The 16,442-nt window shown below is 42.6% G+C and overlaps 1 long non-coding RNA gene across 1 annotated transcript; it reads right to left on the reverse strand.

Moving 5' to 3' along the window:
* Positions 1 to 9,065: 9,065 nt before the first annotated feature.
* Positions 9,066 to 10,407, reverse strand: LOC141003263 (uncharacterized). Its single transcript, XR_012179708.1, has 3 exons — positions 10,298 to 10,407; positions 9,279 to 9,417; positions 9,066 to 9,128 (listed from the first exon to the last, which is right to left on the reverse strand). It is a non-coding gene; the product is annotated as an uncharacterized lncRNA (long non-coding RNA).
* Positions 10,408 to 16,442: the final 6,035 nt, after the last annotated feature.

The following is a 16,442-nucleotide window of genomic DNA, read 5'->3' on the forward strand; positions in this document are numbered from 1 at the left end:
ACTATATCACTGTGTAATCATTTGATAAATGGTTGTAAATCTCTACATAGCCTGTGAAATATAAAAAATAAAAAATAAGGAACTTAGAAGGATTTCTAGGTACATTACATACATTTTCAACACATTACATTTATACATTTTCTCATACCAGCATTTTGTATTTCATTTTTTGCTATAACTGAAAAGCAAGTGTCTGTAATTTGTAAGGAGACACTTTTTGATGGTACTGTGCATCTCTGACTGTCGGTTGATACATTTTTAATTGGTTAAATCATCGATTCGTGATGAATCGTTAGCATCCCGTGTTTACACTCAATCGATCATCAGTTATGAAATGTTAATTCAGTTACTTCATACATTCATTGATATTCGACCAAATTAGCTGGATTCTAGTCACATCAAACGTTATGTATCTGTATCTGCTGTGCTTCTCTGAAGGCAGAAGAGGACCTGTTCTCATAGAAATATAAATCAGCATGAGTCATGCATTAGATAGGCATTACTTCAGTAGCCTATATGATTTATACTCTTCTTATAAAGTGTTAGCAGTTACATCTGCCTCTTATTAAAGCACTAGTCAGTTAAAGCATAATGCCCTAGTGTGTACTGTAGCTCCTCATTATGCATGATAAGTACCAACATTTATACTGTGCATGAATGGTTAGTTGGCGCACCATTAGTGTATTATCTCTTGCATCAGAGCTTATTCCCCACACATTTCCTTTGAGTACTGAAGCAACAATGTGGTATGTAGTGGGAGGTGCAACAGGATGATGACTTTTCTCGTGCATTATGTATCAGTTCTGCAGCAGAAGATATAAGGATACCTGGGCGACGCCAGGGTACATAGTGACAGTAAACTATATGGTACCAGAATACCTTGCAGTGCAATTCAACCGGGATTTTAATAACTCAGCATCAATACTAATGAGCCTACAACTGACCCACATGCCTTCCTGCAGGCAATAGATGGTTAGTCAGCAGGTAGTTCGTCATTAACTGCTGAGAAAAAACAGAATATGTTAAATGAAATGCACAGTTTAGGAAATACAACCAAACATGCAGGACGAGCTCTGTAAGTAGGGGAAACCCAGAAATGTGTAGATGGCGTGAAGCTAACAGCTTTACAGGCTATTTACAGGCTCTAACAGCCATGTGAGAAAGTTAACTGGGCATCATGAGAACAATCAGAAACCCGGTGACATCCAGAAAGTGGGACAAAGAACCATGTTTTGACGGTCTCTAATTTTTATCATCGATAAATCTGCAATTGTTTTTATCTGTTATTTTATTGTTGGTTCTAGGAATGTAAAGACATTTGAAAAAGAAGCCAATTTAACTTTGCAGAGCTCAAGGTGACATCTTCAAATGTCTTGTTTATTCTGACCAAAATGTAATTTTAATTTAATACGGGACAGAAATAAGCAGCAAATCCTGGCTACAGAACATGCACTTCAAGTTCACGTTTTAAACTTGGGAGTTACCTAATTAGTTTCAATGATTCTCTATCAATCTTTTCATGAATGCTGGTATTTTTTGTCTGTTTTCGTGAGTTAAGCCTGCACTGGAACTTCATTTAAATCTATAAAACTGTATTATTTCAGTTGATAGTAGAACCATTGACCATATGTGTTTCACCACAACGCAGTGCTCTGACTCTGTACTTTCTGTCTATACCTGAAGTGGCAATTGTGTCGATTGATGGTTTATAAATGTTTTTCATAGTTTGGACGAGCACCATTTGACTGGTGCTTTTGACTATTGTAGACCTTGACTGTCCTGAGACACAGCCCTGACCTCAACCCCATCCAACATATTTGAGATGAACAGCGCACCAGGCTTTATCTCAACGTATTGTTGGAACTCACTTATGTATTTGTGGCTGAATGGGAGCAAATCTCTGCAGCCAGCTTAAAAAATCCTCTGCAAAAGCTTCCCAGAAGAGAGCAGGCTGCAGCATAGTAACAACCATGGAATCACATTTCAGTTACTAGCTGAAAACAAGTAGCATTGCTACTTTTACTTTAATTGGACCAAGAAACTTTAAACTTTCTTTTAAAGTGTCACACTCTGTTGATAGACTGAATTGGGCATAGTTGGCAGGGCTCAACATATGTACATGTTTTTTTGCTTTTTAATGGAGGGGTTATACTTGTATGGGGCAGAATGTGAATGTGGACCAGGCAGCCCTTGATGAAATGGTTGGGATAGAAACGGTCACCTCTTCACTACTGCTATCTATTAAATGAAATACCCCTAAAAACCAATGACTTCAAACATGTTGTTCATAACAGGATAGGAAACACTTCTTTGAGGTGGAAAATATTGAACTCATTCTTTATCTATGAACTGATTTTATACTTGATTAATTAACTGGAACATTTTAAGTCCCTCTATTTAGGGTGATCACTATATAAACTTATGGTGAATGGTTGCAAACCTCAGACTTGCACACGGCGACTTTGCAACCTTTAAGTTGAAGTCAAACATTTTAGTTTAAAACTAGTCGTATTGCAAAGCTGCTGGTCTGCAACAAACTAGTGAAAACCCTGATGTGTGTGTGTGTGTGTGTGTGTCAACTCTCTGTCAGTGAAGAAAGCTAAGCCGGTAGCTTGTGACTCGCTTTCATTAGTGGGTGTTAGATTGTTATGCTGGGATGAAACTAGATGTATTAAATAGATAAAACACAGATGCAGTGAGATGTTTAACACATTTAAAAACTGAAAATATACAGAATAACTCAACAGACTTACAATACAAATACAAATAATAAAAAAGACAAAAGGCAAAAGGCAAAAAAATGAACAGTACATAAAAATCAGGCTAAAGCTTTATAAATCATTCTTAGCTTTCAAAAGTGATAATAAATCATATTTAATAATATCATCAGCATTCTGTCTCTGTTATAAAGCTGTTATTGATAACATTCAGCCACTTAATGTGGCACTCCATCTCTTCACTACCACTGCATTCACGTTACAACACAGGTAGAAATGAGACATTTTTACACTTTTAAAAACTTTTAAAAAATCTGTATCATGACAACAATATTGGCAGCTTGTGGAATCTGGAACAAATACAAATCCCAGGTCAGTAACAAATTGTTAGATGTAATATAGGTACAAACAAAACTCATGACTTCATAACAATATCATGTGTTGAAAACTTGTATCTTGGAGTAAACATGTATGTAACGCTGTGATCCTGCCCTCTCACTGAAGTTACATAGAGCAGAAACAAGTGATAGAGGGGCGGAGTGGCTGTGAAAAAGACACTATTCACTCTATTAAAAGAAACTGTACAAGCAAAATGATTTGAAGCTGTTATTTTAAGGTAAAAAAGTTGCATAATGTTGCTTTAACAACATGCGGTCATGTGTCAAACATGTACACAACCACACACTTGATCACACATTCACACGCCTTCATTTCCTCTTCTTATCAGCGTTTTTCAGAAGCCATTGTTGAACCCATTCAGCATTTGGATCAGCACAGAGCATTCGGTCTTTAATTGTATAGAATCTGTGGAGAGAAAAAACAAAGGCATTTCTGAAATGTTTGTATCCTGGCCTGTACTCATTAATAAATAAATAAATTACTATATCGTGTCATATAAGAGTTTTAGAGAAATTAAGATGAATCAAAGTCTGTTCATTCTTGTAAAAAAGATACAATTATAACTCATACTTACATAATGGCATGTACTTGACATATGCGTGACGGTCGTTGTATCATGTATCCTTTTATGTACCGTGAAGGAATCCTTATGGAGCTGGAGCTGATGCAGCAATCTTAAAAATAAAAGTTATTGCTGAGGTTGAATGAAATGCCACCAGCAGTCAAAGACACTTCTGATGTAAGCATTCTCAGCACTGCACAATAAAGATAATTATTTGGGCTTACAATGAAGCAGCAAAACACTACAGAAACTTTGTCTTCAAACTTTCTGATGGAGACGGTTAAAACATGTTGAAACTTACCATAATAACTGGGTCCTACTCGGATGGGAGGTTTTGACTGATATCTAGCAGGCTTAACTTTAAAGGAAGTTTGTCTCCTTCCATGACGCCAGGCTGGAATTGTGTCATCCCAGTCTTTAATAGATGTATGAATGGAAAGCATGTCAGTATAACACTGGACTGTAAAACATTTGACGTCAAATATTCATTCACACAAAGAGTTGTGTTATGTTAGCTCCATCTGTGACTTTGTCTTCAAACTTCCTGATGTAGACAGTTAAAACATGTTGGGGACACTTACCACCACCCAGAGGAATGTCTTGCTCTTGGACATGAGATTTTGGCTGTTGGGTCACTCTGACATCTACCTCTGAGGAAGTTTGAGTCTCTACAGGAGGAGTTGTCTCATCCCAGTCTCTAATATATGTAAATACAGAGGGCATGTCAGTATAACACTGGACTGTAAACATGTAACCCCAAATATTCATTCACACAAAGACTTCTGTCAGCCCATGTGTGACCTAAGCACTCTGTACATTGTGTTGCTATGCACAAGCAGTCAGCATTTTTGTGATTCCACAATGTTTACTTTCTGCTCAGAATCACAACATGTTGAAATGGGCTAAAACTCATGTTTAAAGGTGCAATATGTAACAATATTAGTTCAAAACAATCAAGAAAGAAGTGAAATTATCAACAGAATGTGAAGAAATAACACTTCTGATGTTGTGTCAAATGTGTCTGTGTACTGCATCACAAGATATCTGCTGAAGTCAGTAAGATACACCTCAGGAGGTGGGCAGTCACCTTCTCCTTGCTCCTTCAGTACTGAGCTCACGGTAGCTACATTTAGTGGCAGTTAGTGGTTACTCTTGTGACCGATTCTTACGTATTGCATTATCCTTTGCAGGGTCACAGGGGGCTGGAGCCGATCCAAGCTGACATAGTGCGAGTGGTGGGGTACAACCTGGACGGGTCGCCAGTTCATCACAGGGGTGACATACAGGGACAAACAACTTTTCACACTCACATTTACATCTACGGGCAACTTAGAGCGACAGATTAACCTCACCCAAGGGAGTAGGTTTGATTTTGAGATTGGTGGGGACACAAAAGTGCTCCCGTTTTTTTGCATTAGCAATCATAATTTGCTGCTCTCCCTGCCACTCTCCCTGCTGCTCTCTCCAGGTGGATCAGTTTCCTTAGGAATAAACCACAATATAAATTTGACAACTGTATAGCAACTACTGTAAACACATACACACTAGTAATACATGATGAGGCCTCTTAGAACACCAGACTTGATATAAAGCTCTGATTTTAAAGCCACATGGGTGAAGCATTGCTATTCAGATCATCATCACACTAACATTTGTCACAGTGGTGAATCTCATGACTATCATATCCATAATTATTTAACCTCACCTGTGAATTTCCAGCCTCTCTTTCAGCTTCTCCTCCTCTATCTCCTCCAGCCTCTCCTTCTCTACCTCCTCCTGCCTCTCTTCCTTCATCTCCTCCAGCCTCTCCTTCTCTACCTCCTCCTGCCTCTCTTCCTTCATCTGCTCCAGCCTCTCCTTCTCTACCTCCTCCTGCCTCTCTTCCTTCATCTCCTCCAGCCTCTCCTTCTCTACCTCCTCCTGCCTCTCTTCCTTCATCTGCTCCAGCCTCTCCTTCTCTACCTCCTCCTGCCTCTCTTCCTTCATCTCCTCCTGCCTCTCCTTCTCTACCTCCTCCTGCCTCTCTTCCTTCATCTGCTCCTGCCTCTCCTTCTCTACCTCCTCCTGCCTCTCTTCCTTCATCTGCTCCTGCCTCTCCTTCTCTACCTCCTCCTGCCTCTCTTCCTTCATCTGCTCCAGCCTCTCCTTCTCTACCTCCTCCTGCCTCTCTTCCTTCATCTCCTCCTGCCTCTCCTTCTCTACCTCCTCCTGCCTCTCTTCCTTCATCTGCTCCTGCCTCTCCTTCTCTACCTCCTCCTGCCTCTCTTCCTTCATCTGCTCCTGCCTCTCCTTCTCTACGTCCTCCTGCCTCTCTTCCTTCATCTGCTCCAGCCTCTCCTTCTCTACCTCCTCCTGCCTGTCTTCCTTCATCTGCTCCAGTCTCTCCTTCTCTACCTCCTCCTGCCTCTCTTCCTTCATCTGCTCCAGCCTCTCCTTCTCTGCCTCCTCCTGCCTCTCTTCCTTCATCTGCTCCAGCCTCTCCTTCTCTGCCTCCTCCTGCCTCTCTTCCTTCATCTGCTCCAGCCTCTCCTTCTCTACGTCCTCCTGCCTCTCTTCCTTCATCTGCTCCAGCCTCTCCTTCTCTACGTCCTCCTTCCTCTCTTCCTTCATCTGCTCCAGCCTCTCCTTCTCTGCCTCCTCCTGCCTCTCTTCCTTCATCTGCTCCAGCCTCTCCTTCTCTACCTCCTCCTGCCTCTCTTCCTTCATCTGCTCCAGCCTCTCCTTCTCTGCCTCCTCCTGCCTCTCTTCCTTCATCTGCTCCAGCCTCTCCTTCTCTGCCTCCTCCTGCCTCTCTTCCTTCATCTGCTCCAGCCTCTCCTTCTCTAAGTCCTCCTGCCTCTCCTTCTCTGACTCCTCCTGCCTCTCTTCCTTCATCTGCTCCAGCCTCTCCTTCTCTACGTCCTCCTGCCTCTCTTCCTTCATCTGCTCCAGCCTCTCCTTCTCTGCCTCCTCCAGCCTCTCTTCCTTCATCTGCTCCTGCCTCTCCTTCTCTGCCTCCTCCTGCCTCTCTTCCTTCATCTGCTCCAGCCTCTCCTTCTCTACGTCCTCCTGCCTCTCCTTCTCTACCTCCTCCTGCCTCTCTTCCTTCATCTGCTCCAGCCTCTCCTTCTCTACGTCCTCCTGCCTCTCTTCCTTCATCTGCTCCAGCCTCTCCTTCTCTGCCTCCTCCTGCCTCTCTTCCTTCATCTGCTCCAGCCTCTCCTTCTCTACCTCCTCCTGCCTCTCTTCCTTCATCTGCTCCAGCCTCTCCTTCTCTACGTCCTCCTGCCTCTCTTCCTCCATCTGCTCCAGCCTCTCCTTCTCTGCCTCCTCCTGCCTCTCTTCCTCCATCTGCTCCAGCCTCTCCTTCTCTACGTCCTCCTGCCTCTCTTCCTCTACCTTCTCTGGCCTCTCCTCCATCTCCTCCAGCCTCTCTGCTGTCTGTCACCTTACAAAAATATGTTGATGCATGACATGAACAGATACATTCGGGATACAATGATCATAGAGCTTGATGGTACAGTTATTGCCTGAGCAAAAAGGCTTTTACTAAATATTAAGATTACTTAATATTAATTAATTATATTTTATAATTATAAAATCACATGATCATCTAGAATCTGAGGTTTTATTGTATTTCCACCACAAATTTTCTTTATTTGTGTTTTTAAACCGTTGCTCTCTTCTACACAAATACATGAAAATAAGAATTAAAAATAACTTTAAAAAAGTGTATCTCTTTGGCATTAAATATTCTCTTTTATTCAATATCTGTGTTGTTGAGCCTCTACCTATACACCCTTGAAGTAACTTACACTTTGACTCCTAAAGAAGTCTTATATCCAGTTTTCTTTTCTTTGACATCCTTCAAATCCTATACAGCACACACGTACACGCACGCAAACAGATACAAACACAAATGTAAAATAGAGCCGCAAGCGGCAATCTGCGGGTTCTAACCTCTTTCGTCCCAAACCAGCCACCCAGCCAAAAATCAGTAATAGCAGCTTTCATGGTGCAAGAGGCTTTTTTTGTAGAGGACTATCAGGAGGACGTGTATGAAAAATTTCAAGTCAATAGCACTTATGGCTTGGTGGGGAGAGCCTTTCGAAGTTTACACTCTATGTTATAGTGCCCCCATTAGGCCGATTGGGATCAAACATTTTGAGCAGCATTTGGACGTCATTTATACTCGACGTACCAAGTCTCGTGTCTCTAGGTCCTTCCGGCTCGCCGTAAATGATTAAAACGCAAACAATGACGGTTAATGATGAACAGGCCACGCCAACTTTCACCTATCAACATGGCAGTCAAGATATTAGTTAATAGTCACCCCTAGAGCATGCATACCAAATTTGGTGAAATTCCGTCCAATGGTCTTTGAGATACACATGTGTGGCATTTATAGCGCCCCGTATAGTTTGAGCTCAAAATGCTTTGGTACGCAGATTCCCAGTTCCATTGTGAACCTGCCCACCAAGTTTTGTGATGATAGGGCAAAGGGTGTAGGAGTTATGGCCAATCATTTCTAAGCTCCGCCCATTGCGGAAATTCATTGGACCGTGGCGGCCAATGAACAAATAATAATAATAATAATAATAACAATAAACCGGCACAATCTCAGAAGGGTTCTACCCCTTCGGGGTCAGAACCCTAATGACACCACTGATATTAAAATCCATCTAGCTGACGTGACCCAGGAAGAACAAATGCCGAACATGTTGACAACTTACACTCGCAGTTGCAGATAACATGTACTGCCTCTCGTCAGGTCCAACTAGTAGGTTGCAGGTAGTTTTTACAAACAGAAGGAGTGACAGTGGGGACAGCCAAACACATGTAAGTTAGCGAGAAACCGGCAGCTGATCAGGGAGCGTTATTTAGGTTAGAGGCGGGACTTCTAGCAGAGACCGACATTTAACCCTTTGTGTGCCATAATCATTGACTAAATACTACGGACAGCGGTTGTATTGATAGTGTATTGACAGTAGCAGCTGAATATTGGTAGGGACGTGTCCCTAGCGTCCCTACCCAATTCTACGCCCTTGACCTCACCTGCATGTCTGTGGACTGTGGGAGGAAGTTGGAGTGTTCAGAGAGAACCCACGCAGGCATGGGGAGAACATGCAATACGCCTTTATGCATTCTTACATATTGCACCTTTAAATTCAGTATTTTTACACACTGCACTGCTCCCCTGTCCTCTCTTTCTTGAGGTACAAAGGTGTGTAATTATAATGCTTTGACTTTTCTCAAAGGTTAGCAAGTCATAGTATTACCTACAGAGTGGAAAGGTCACATATGCAAAGAGTTAGCTTTTTAGCCACGTTGTGCATGTTTAATAATTGTATTATTTCGCATTGTGCATAGCCTAAAACACCTTGACATTCTGAACTTACGAAACAAGTGGAGCAATGGCAGAAAAGTAGTTCTCCACATCAATACACACCTCCATGTTGGGAAACGTCATGCTAGTCAAAAACAGATAAGAAGAAACATGAACACAAAAAATGAAATATTTCATCTATGCTGCCATACAATTGCTATTAGCATTAGCAGCTGAAGATGCTACTGCTACCATTCCTACCGATACAAAGCACAAACAGTGACCACTGACTTACATTATCTTGGGTTCACATCCGAGAGCAGGAGGTCTGAGCTCTATATGTGACAACTGTGAAGAGATCGAATCTCTTTGCTCTAAATGTGTTTTGTTGCACTGACAGTGATGCTGAGTATCGTTCCTCTTGACGGGGTGAACTTCATGTAAAAAAAACAATATATACACATGTTAGTAGAGTACAGGACTATCAAGTCGCACTGAATTGTGAGTGCAGTTAGAGGCTGTGCTGAACACATGCTTGTTAACTCAAGAAAACAAACTGGCGTTGCCTCAAGATAAGCCTATGAGAAAACTTCTTCATAAGATTCTTAAGAGTGGACCATGACATACAGATACCCACAGTGGGTTTGGGAGTTTCAAAGCAAACCGTATAAACTGTTTATGAACTTTAGCTGTTTGTTGCAAGAATGTTTTACCTACTGATCTGATATGACAGAACGTGAAGAAATGGGAATGATTTAAGAGGCACTGCACCATCGGCCGTTCCTTAAACTTGTGCAGATGAGACAAGACAAAATGTACTTTGCCTTTACTCTCAGTGTTACTGTCCTTATTACAGTTTAATACTCACACGTCAATTCAAAACTGCAAACAAACAGCTGTTGCCTGGTAAATGTTCGATACTGTCCTAAATGCAAGAATTCTCAGTGGCTGTGGTATAAGAAGAAAACAACGCTCAACTGTGCAGCTGACACCATTAGGCTAAATGATAGAAAGCAAAATTATAGCAATAATGATGTTAGTTTAATTGCACATTATATAAAAAGTGCATCAACACGTAATGTAGAGAATGAAGTATGCTGTATGAGGTGTGTGTATAAAGAGTTTCAATGTGGGGTGGGTACACATTAGCCTCAGCTACACATCATGTACACACAGCTTTTGCAATCAATGATTCTTGTTTATATGAGTGATAGAGCGATGCACAGGTATGCATGACTTTTATGAGAACCGCACAGTTTACACCAGGAAATAACCAAGTAGCTGACAGGACATCTGCAGCAGAGACGTACTTACCTTCAGCTGTTTTGTTGATGCTGTTTGTTTCATTAGTGGTGCCGTTGACTGTTTGTAGAGTGGAGTTCTGGTTCATGTCAGATCGAGGCTGAATACAAAACTCTCCAAACAGCATCTCCTTATCAGAGCTGTCAGAGCTTCTTCTCTGTACAGACACTGAAAATCAACGCAAACCATCTCAAGATGACCAACACACCAGTGTTTTAATATGACCACTATAAACTGCTGCTAAAAACACCAGGTGAATCTTCTTCTCTTACCTGAGAAAGGATCATGTTGTAAAAAGAAGACGACCCATACAACATTCAGGAGAGCCACAACAACCTGGACAGTCCACTGCATCTTGCTGTCTACTGATGAAACCTGACTCTGTCTGTCTGTGTCCAGTCGGTCTGTGTGAGATACAAATAGATTGAAACTTGCTTCGCTTGTGTGTTTGCAGGTTTGTTCGCGTGCTTGAGGGTATTTCACCATTCAACCACATAACCATCATCGCATCTAAAGCAGAATGTGTGATCTGCTTACACACGCACATAACACATATTTTATTCCCACAAATGTAGTTTCACACTCTATTTATACATTTCCATCAAGGGTAACTGCAGTGTGTAATGAATGCTCTTTACAAAACTCAGCAGCACAGCAGGTGAAGACCAGAATGAAGACTGAAGTGTAAATTCAGCTGTACACATCACAACAGTACAGCCAACGGCCTTCACCAGCAGTCAGCGTTCATTTTACAAGATAAACTTGAACACTAAAGGGGTAACCAGAGAGAAAAGTGAGTGTTGTGGGTGTTGTGGGACCTACATGACGAGATGATCCACTGCCATAAATGTAGTGAGAGGTGCAACAGGATGATGACTTTTCTCGTGCATTATGTATCAGTTCTGCAGCAGAGGATATAAGGATACCTCGGCTACATCAGGGTAGTGACAGCAAACTATATGGTACCAGAATACCTTGCAGTGCAATTCAACTGGGATTTTAATAACTCAGCATTAATGCTAATGAGCCTACAACTGACCAGCATGCCTTCCTGCAGGCAATAGAAGGGTTAACCCTGCTCGCCCACAGTTGTTTGTATATAATACACCAGTATTTACGCATATTGGCCTATTTCTTTGTAGCTGTGGCAGAGCTTAAAGTCTCTAACTGGCTTGTTAATGTTGCCTAAATTGGACTGCACCCCAACTCCTACATGTAATTCTCTCTTGAGCCCACCTGATGGGGCTGTAGCAGCTATATAATGTACAAGAATTAATACACAGGAAAAGATGTTCAGCAGTAGAGGAGCCACAGATAAATAATAATAATTTCCTAACTAGATACATCATAATTTCGCTTGGATGCTCAAATCTTACAAAAGAGGCCAGTTGGTGATCCCAGCTTGCATTCAGGCCTACAGTGAAACGGTTCCAATGTGGTTAGGAATGAAATGGTTTTATCTTGTGACTTAGAGTAGGCTCTGTAACTAATAAAAACACACAGGGGACTATTAAAGGCACACACAGGCCAGCTAATTTTCTAACATGGGCTGTAAAGGGATGGCTAATCATGTTAAGGGCACCTTTTGGGGCACTTCATGGCATTTCCTTTCATTATAAATTCTTCATAGGTAAATATGGGCTTGATCTCTGGCCTCCTTTGTCAGGACATCACAATCTTAATTGAATCAAACTTCTCTCTTCAAATTTCACTGAATTAAAAGCTTGGATTTATTGCTTAGAATGGCAATATTTTTCAGTTAGTATAAATCAGTGTGATGGGACTGAGTTTGTTGTGAATGAGTTTGAATAAGGAAACCAAAAGCTGCCTTTTTTTGGTTTGTTTAAAAAAAGAAATCGGCTTTAACTGTTGACAAACATGCTGAAAATACTAGTAATGCTAATACAAGTAATGTTGCCGTATTTTTTTTAACTTCTTGGCAATATAAGCCATAATTGTTGTAAGATGTGACAATAACCTAGTATCTATTCTTTATCATTTGAATGGCCCAAATGCTTATTTTAAATTTGAGTATTTTACACAAAATATATATTTTTTTAAATGCTACATTTAACTTTATTTCAATACTTTTTTCATCTTGTTCACATGTCTTTTGTCATATTTTTCATGCCGTTGTTGTGTGTGAAATCGCTGCAGTGGACATGACTGTGCTGTCAGGCGCAAACCGCGCTGTCTCCAGTGCGCCCTGTGCGCTGTCTCCAGTGCGCTCTGTGTGTTGTCTCCAGTGCGCACAGAGCGCACTGGAGATAGCACACTGGAGACAGCGCACACCGCGTGCTGGAGACAGCGCACACCGCGCGCTGGAGACAGCGCATAACGTGCAATGGAGCACTGGAGACAGCGCACAGAGCGAGCTGGAGACAGCACACAGAGCGCACTGGAGACAGCGCACAGAGCGAACTGGAGACAGCACACAGAGCGCACTGGAGACAGCGCACAGAGCGAACTGGAGACAGCACACAGAGCGCACTGGAGACAGCGCACACCGCACACTGGAGACAGCGCACAGAGCGCACTGGAGACAGCGCACACATGCACTGGAGACAGCGCACACTGCGCACTGGAGACAGCACACAGAGCGCACTGAAGACGCACACCGCGCACTGGAGACGCACACCGTGCGCTGGAGACAGCGCACAGAGCGCACTGAAGACAACACACAGAGCGCACTGGAGATAGCACACTGGAGACAGCGCACACCGCGCGCTGGAGACAGCGCACACCGCACACTGGAGACAGCGCACACCACGCAATGGAGACAGCGCACACTGCGCACTGGAGACAGCACACAGAGCGCACTGAAGACGCACACCGCGCACTGGAGACGCACACCGTGCGCTGGAGACAGCGCACAGAGCGCACTGAAGACAACACACAGAGCGCACTGGAGATAGCGCACTGGAGACAGCGCACACCGCGCACTGGAGACAGCACACAGAGCGCACTGGAGACAGCGCACAGAGCGCACTGGAGACAGCGCAGACCGCACACTGGAGACAGCGCACACGTGCACTGGAGACAGCGCACACCGCGCGCTGGAGACAGCGCATAACGCGCACTGGAGCACTGGAGACAGTGCACTGGAGCACTGGAGACAGCGCACAGAGCGAACTGGAGACAGCACACAGAGCGCACTGGAGACAGCACACACCGCACACTGGAGACAGCGCACAGAGCGCACTGGAGGTAGCGCACTGGAGACAGCGCACACCGCGCACTGGAGACAGCACACATGCGCACTGGAGATAGCGCAAACACACACTCCTTCTCCAGTCAGCTCATCCTCAATGCCTGCAAGTATGGATTGTATGATTTATAAAAGCCTGTAAATAAAGTCAGTGACAGCTCTCACAGAATCGTTACACTCCATATCCTCATTGTGAGTCCTAATCATGATGCAGGCCAAGTTCAGCGTAACTGCAATTGCAGCGATTTCACACACAAACTATTTGTAATAGCCTCGTATTTCTCGTGCTCACAAGAAACGTTAACCTTTTTTTTCCCTCATGTCCCTTTAAGTGCTCCGTAAGGGGCTCCGTAGTGAAGTGTTTGTTTTTGTAATACTTATTTGACCACAAGAGGTTGAAGTGCATGACTACCCCATGTCTTAAATGGTCTTAAAAGCATCCATGCTCTTTCAGGTGAGCGCTCTAAACACACGATGCATCTATAATGTGTTAGCAGGTTATGTAACATGACTGTCATGTCTTACTTTTGGCGAGGAATGTGTCATACTTGGCGCTAATCTGCTGTTAGTGTCACGGGTGGAATATCGTGTATTATCAGCTAGTCAGATCAACGTTTTGTGGCCTCATATCTAGTGTTATTCAAATTCTGATATACTGTATGAGCGTGTCCAAGTTACAGTGCCGGCCCAAGCCTTTTGGGGGCCCTAAGCAGAATTTGATTTGGGGCCCCCCCTCCCACCACTGCGAAGTCACCTGTGCTTGACAATTATTGACACAAATGTCACACTATAATGTTACATTATAAATTGTATTAATACAGTGACAGATTATGAACTACTGTCCCCCTGGACACAGATGCATAAGGACCCCCCCTACCTTATTTGTATGAAAGTGGGTGCAAATGGGGGAAGGGGGGTCTGGGGGTCCTCCCCTAGAAAATTCTGAATTTGGTAGATGTGATTTCATGTATTCTGGTGCATTTTTGGGATGGCCAGCTGGAGAAGGGCAATACCTAAATTTGTTCAGATTCATAGCTTTTTGCTTTTTGACTTATTCAGGTAGTGACTTCACACAACAACTTGGGCTTCAGGGCCCCTTGACCTCTTGGACCCGGTAGGCTCATTCAGTAATCCACCCTTGCTCACATGCCACAAATGTTTTGGGGCTCCTGGCCCCTCTAGACCTAATGGCCCCCTGGGCTGGGTAGACCCCTGTATTAATATAGAGTATTATATTTACACCAAATCAGTCACCTGATTTGGTGTAAATAAGATATTATCAACTGTAAAATAACGCAAAGTATAATGTCAGCCGCAGTGAGCTCTATTCCTAAAAGTACAGGCAGGACGAAAACCAGATTAGTACCTGGGTGGGATGATAAGTGCGCAGAAGCAGTGAAGAGCAGAAACAAAAAGCATTTAAACTGGTCGAGAGAACCCAAAACTTCCAACATTTGATTCAATACAAAAAGCTCAAGCAATAATCAGGAAGACAATAAGGCAAACGATGACGGCACTAAACTGACTGGTAAATCCCAGTCACCAGATTAGTATTAGCAAGAGATTATTTACGTCTATATGCAACCGAGTTATCACAATTCTGTTAGCACTGGATTGGGCAGAACAGATAACAGCAAACAGTATACTAATCAGCAGTGACTCAGTCTCAGCATTAAAATAGGATCCAGCAATAACCATCAAGATACGCTGCATGAGGTAATGTTTATTAATTCCAGAATTATCAGTAAGGGGAAAAACATGAAGTTCATGTGGATACCAGCACACGCAGGAAGAAGGGGAAACAAGGAAGCAGATAAACTGGCAAAGAAAGCAATCAAAAAGGAAAACATAGATCAGAGTTACACTTTCGAAATGACACGGGGAAAGCACAGCCTGGAAGGAAGGAAGTAAACGATGGCAACAATCCCGGGATTGTCCAACTGTGTCACACTAAATGTCTCCACAAAACAAAGTAAGATCAACAAGATACATAGGGGCCGACCGATGGGAACAAGTTATTATTAGCAGATTAAGAGTTGGACACGGCAACCTGAACAATACACTTCTTCTCACAGGAAAGCAGCCAACTGGACATTGGGAGCAATGTAAGGAAGCAGAAACAGTGGAGCATGTGATCCTCATCTCTCGTGGGAATTATGTAAAGGATGGGAGGACAAAAACCCAGAGCAACACATTTCACGAGCCTTCAGAAAACCCTACAGTAGTAGAGAACGTGAATGCAGCACTCTGCGTAGCCTGGCCACATTCAACCCACAGTGCAGCACGTTGTTGTGAAAGTGTGTCAGTAGTAGTAGTACGCTAGTTCAATGATACGACCTCTGAAAACATGTCTTTCTCAACCCTGAAACGTTAATTTGTCGGTTTAACCCATCTTTTGTTGTTCTTTTATGTACTTTTAGATGTGCCTGTGTAAGATGTGACTGAATTTAAAAGGGAAACAATAAATAAACATTTCATTTCAAATGTGTCATTGCCTGCTGCTTACTGTGCCGCTGCAGATGTCTGTTTAAATTTCCTCAAATTTCTGTTGACTTGATATACTATAGTTTGGGTAATGTTTTATCTTAGGAGACTGTAACTTCCAAATAATTTCGACACATTTGCCTGGAAACAACTATTAAATTTGATACCTTAAAACTAAAATAGAGACAGTGATCATTGCTTCCAAAATTAATTCATTGCAAATAATTGCTAGCCTAAGCTAGAGAGTCTTTGAGTCAGTGCTCAGCCGGTAAGCTCAACATGCAAAAACATAAAACTTGTCTGCAGTCAATCAAACTATTAGGTATATGGAGAGTAAATTGGTCAGTTCATTTTTTAAAATCAAAATATTTTAATTATTATAGATCAAGCACGATGGATTAAGGCTTTCACAAACCAACAGATTGTTTCCTATCATTAAGGAATTTAAAAAAGACAGGGCAACAC

The sequence above is a fragment of the Pagrus major genome, chromosome 10 (genome assembly GCF_040436345.1).
Source record: "Pagrus major chromosome 10, Pma_NU_1.0".
Lineage (NCBI taxonomy): Eukaryota > Metazoa > Chordata > Actinopteri > Spariformes > Sparidae > Pagrus > Pagrus major.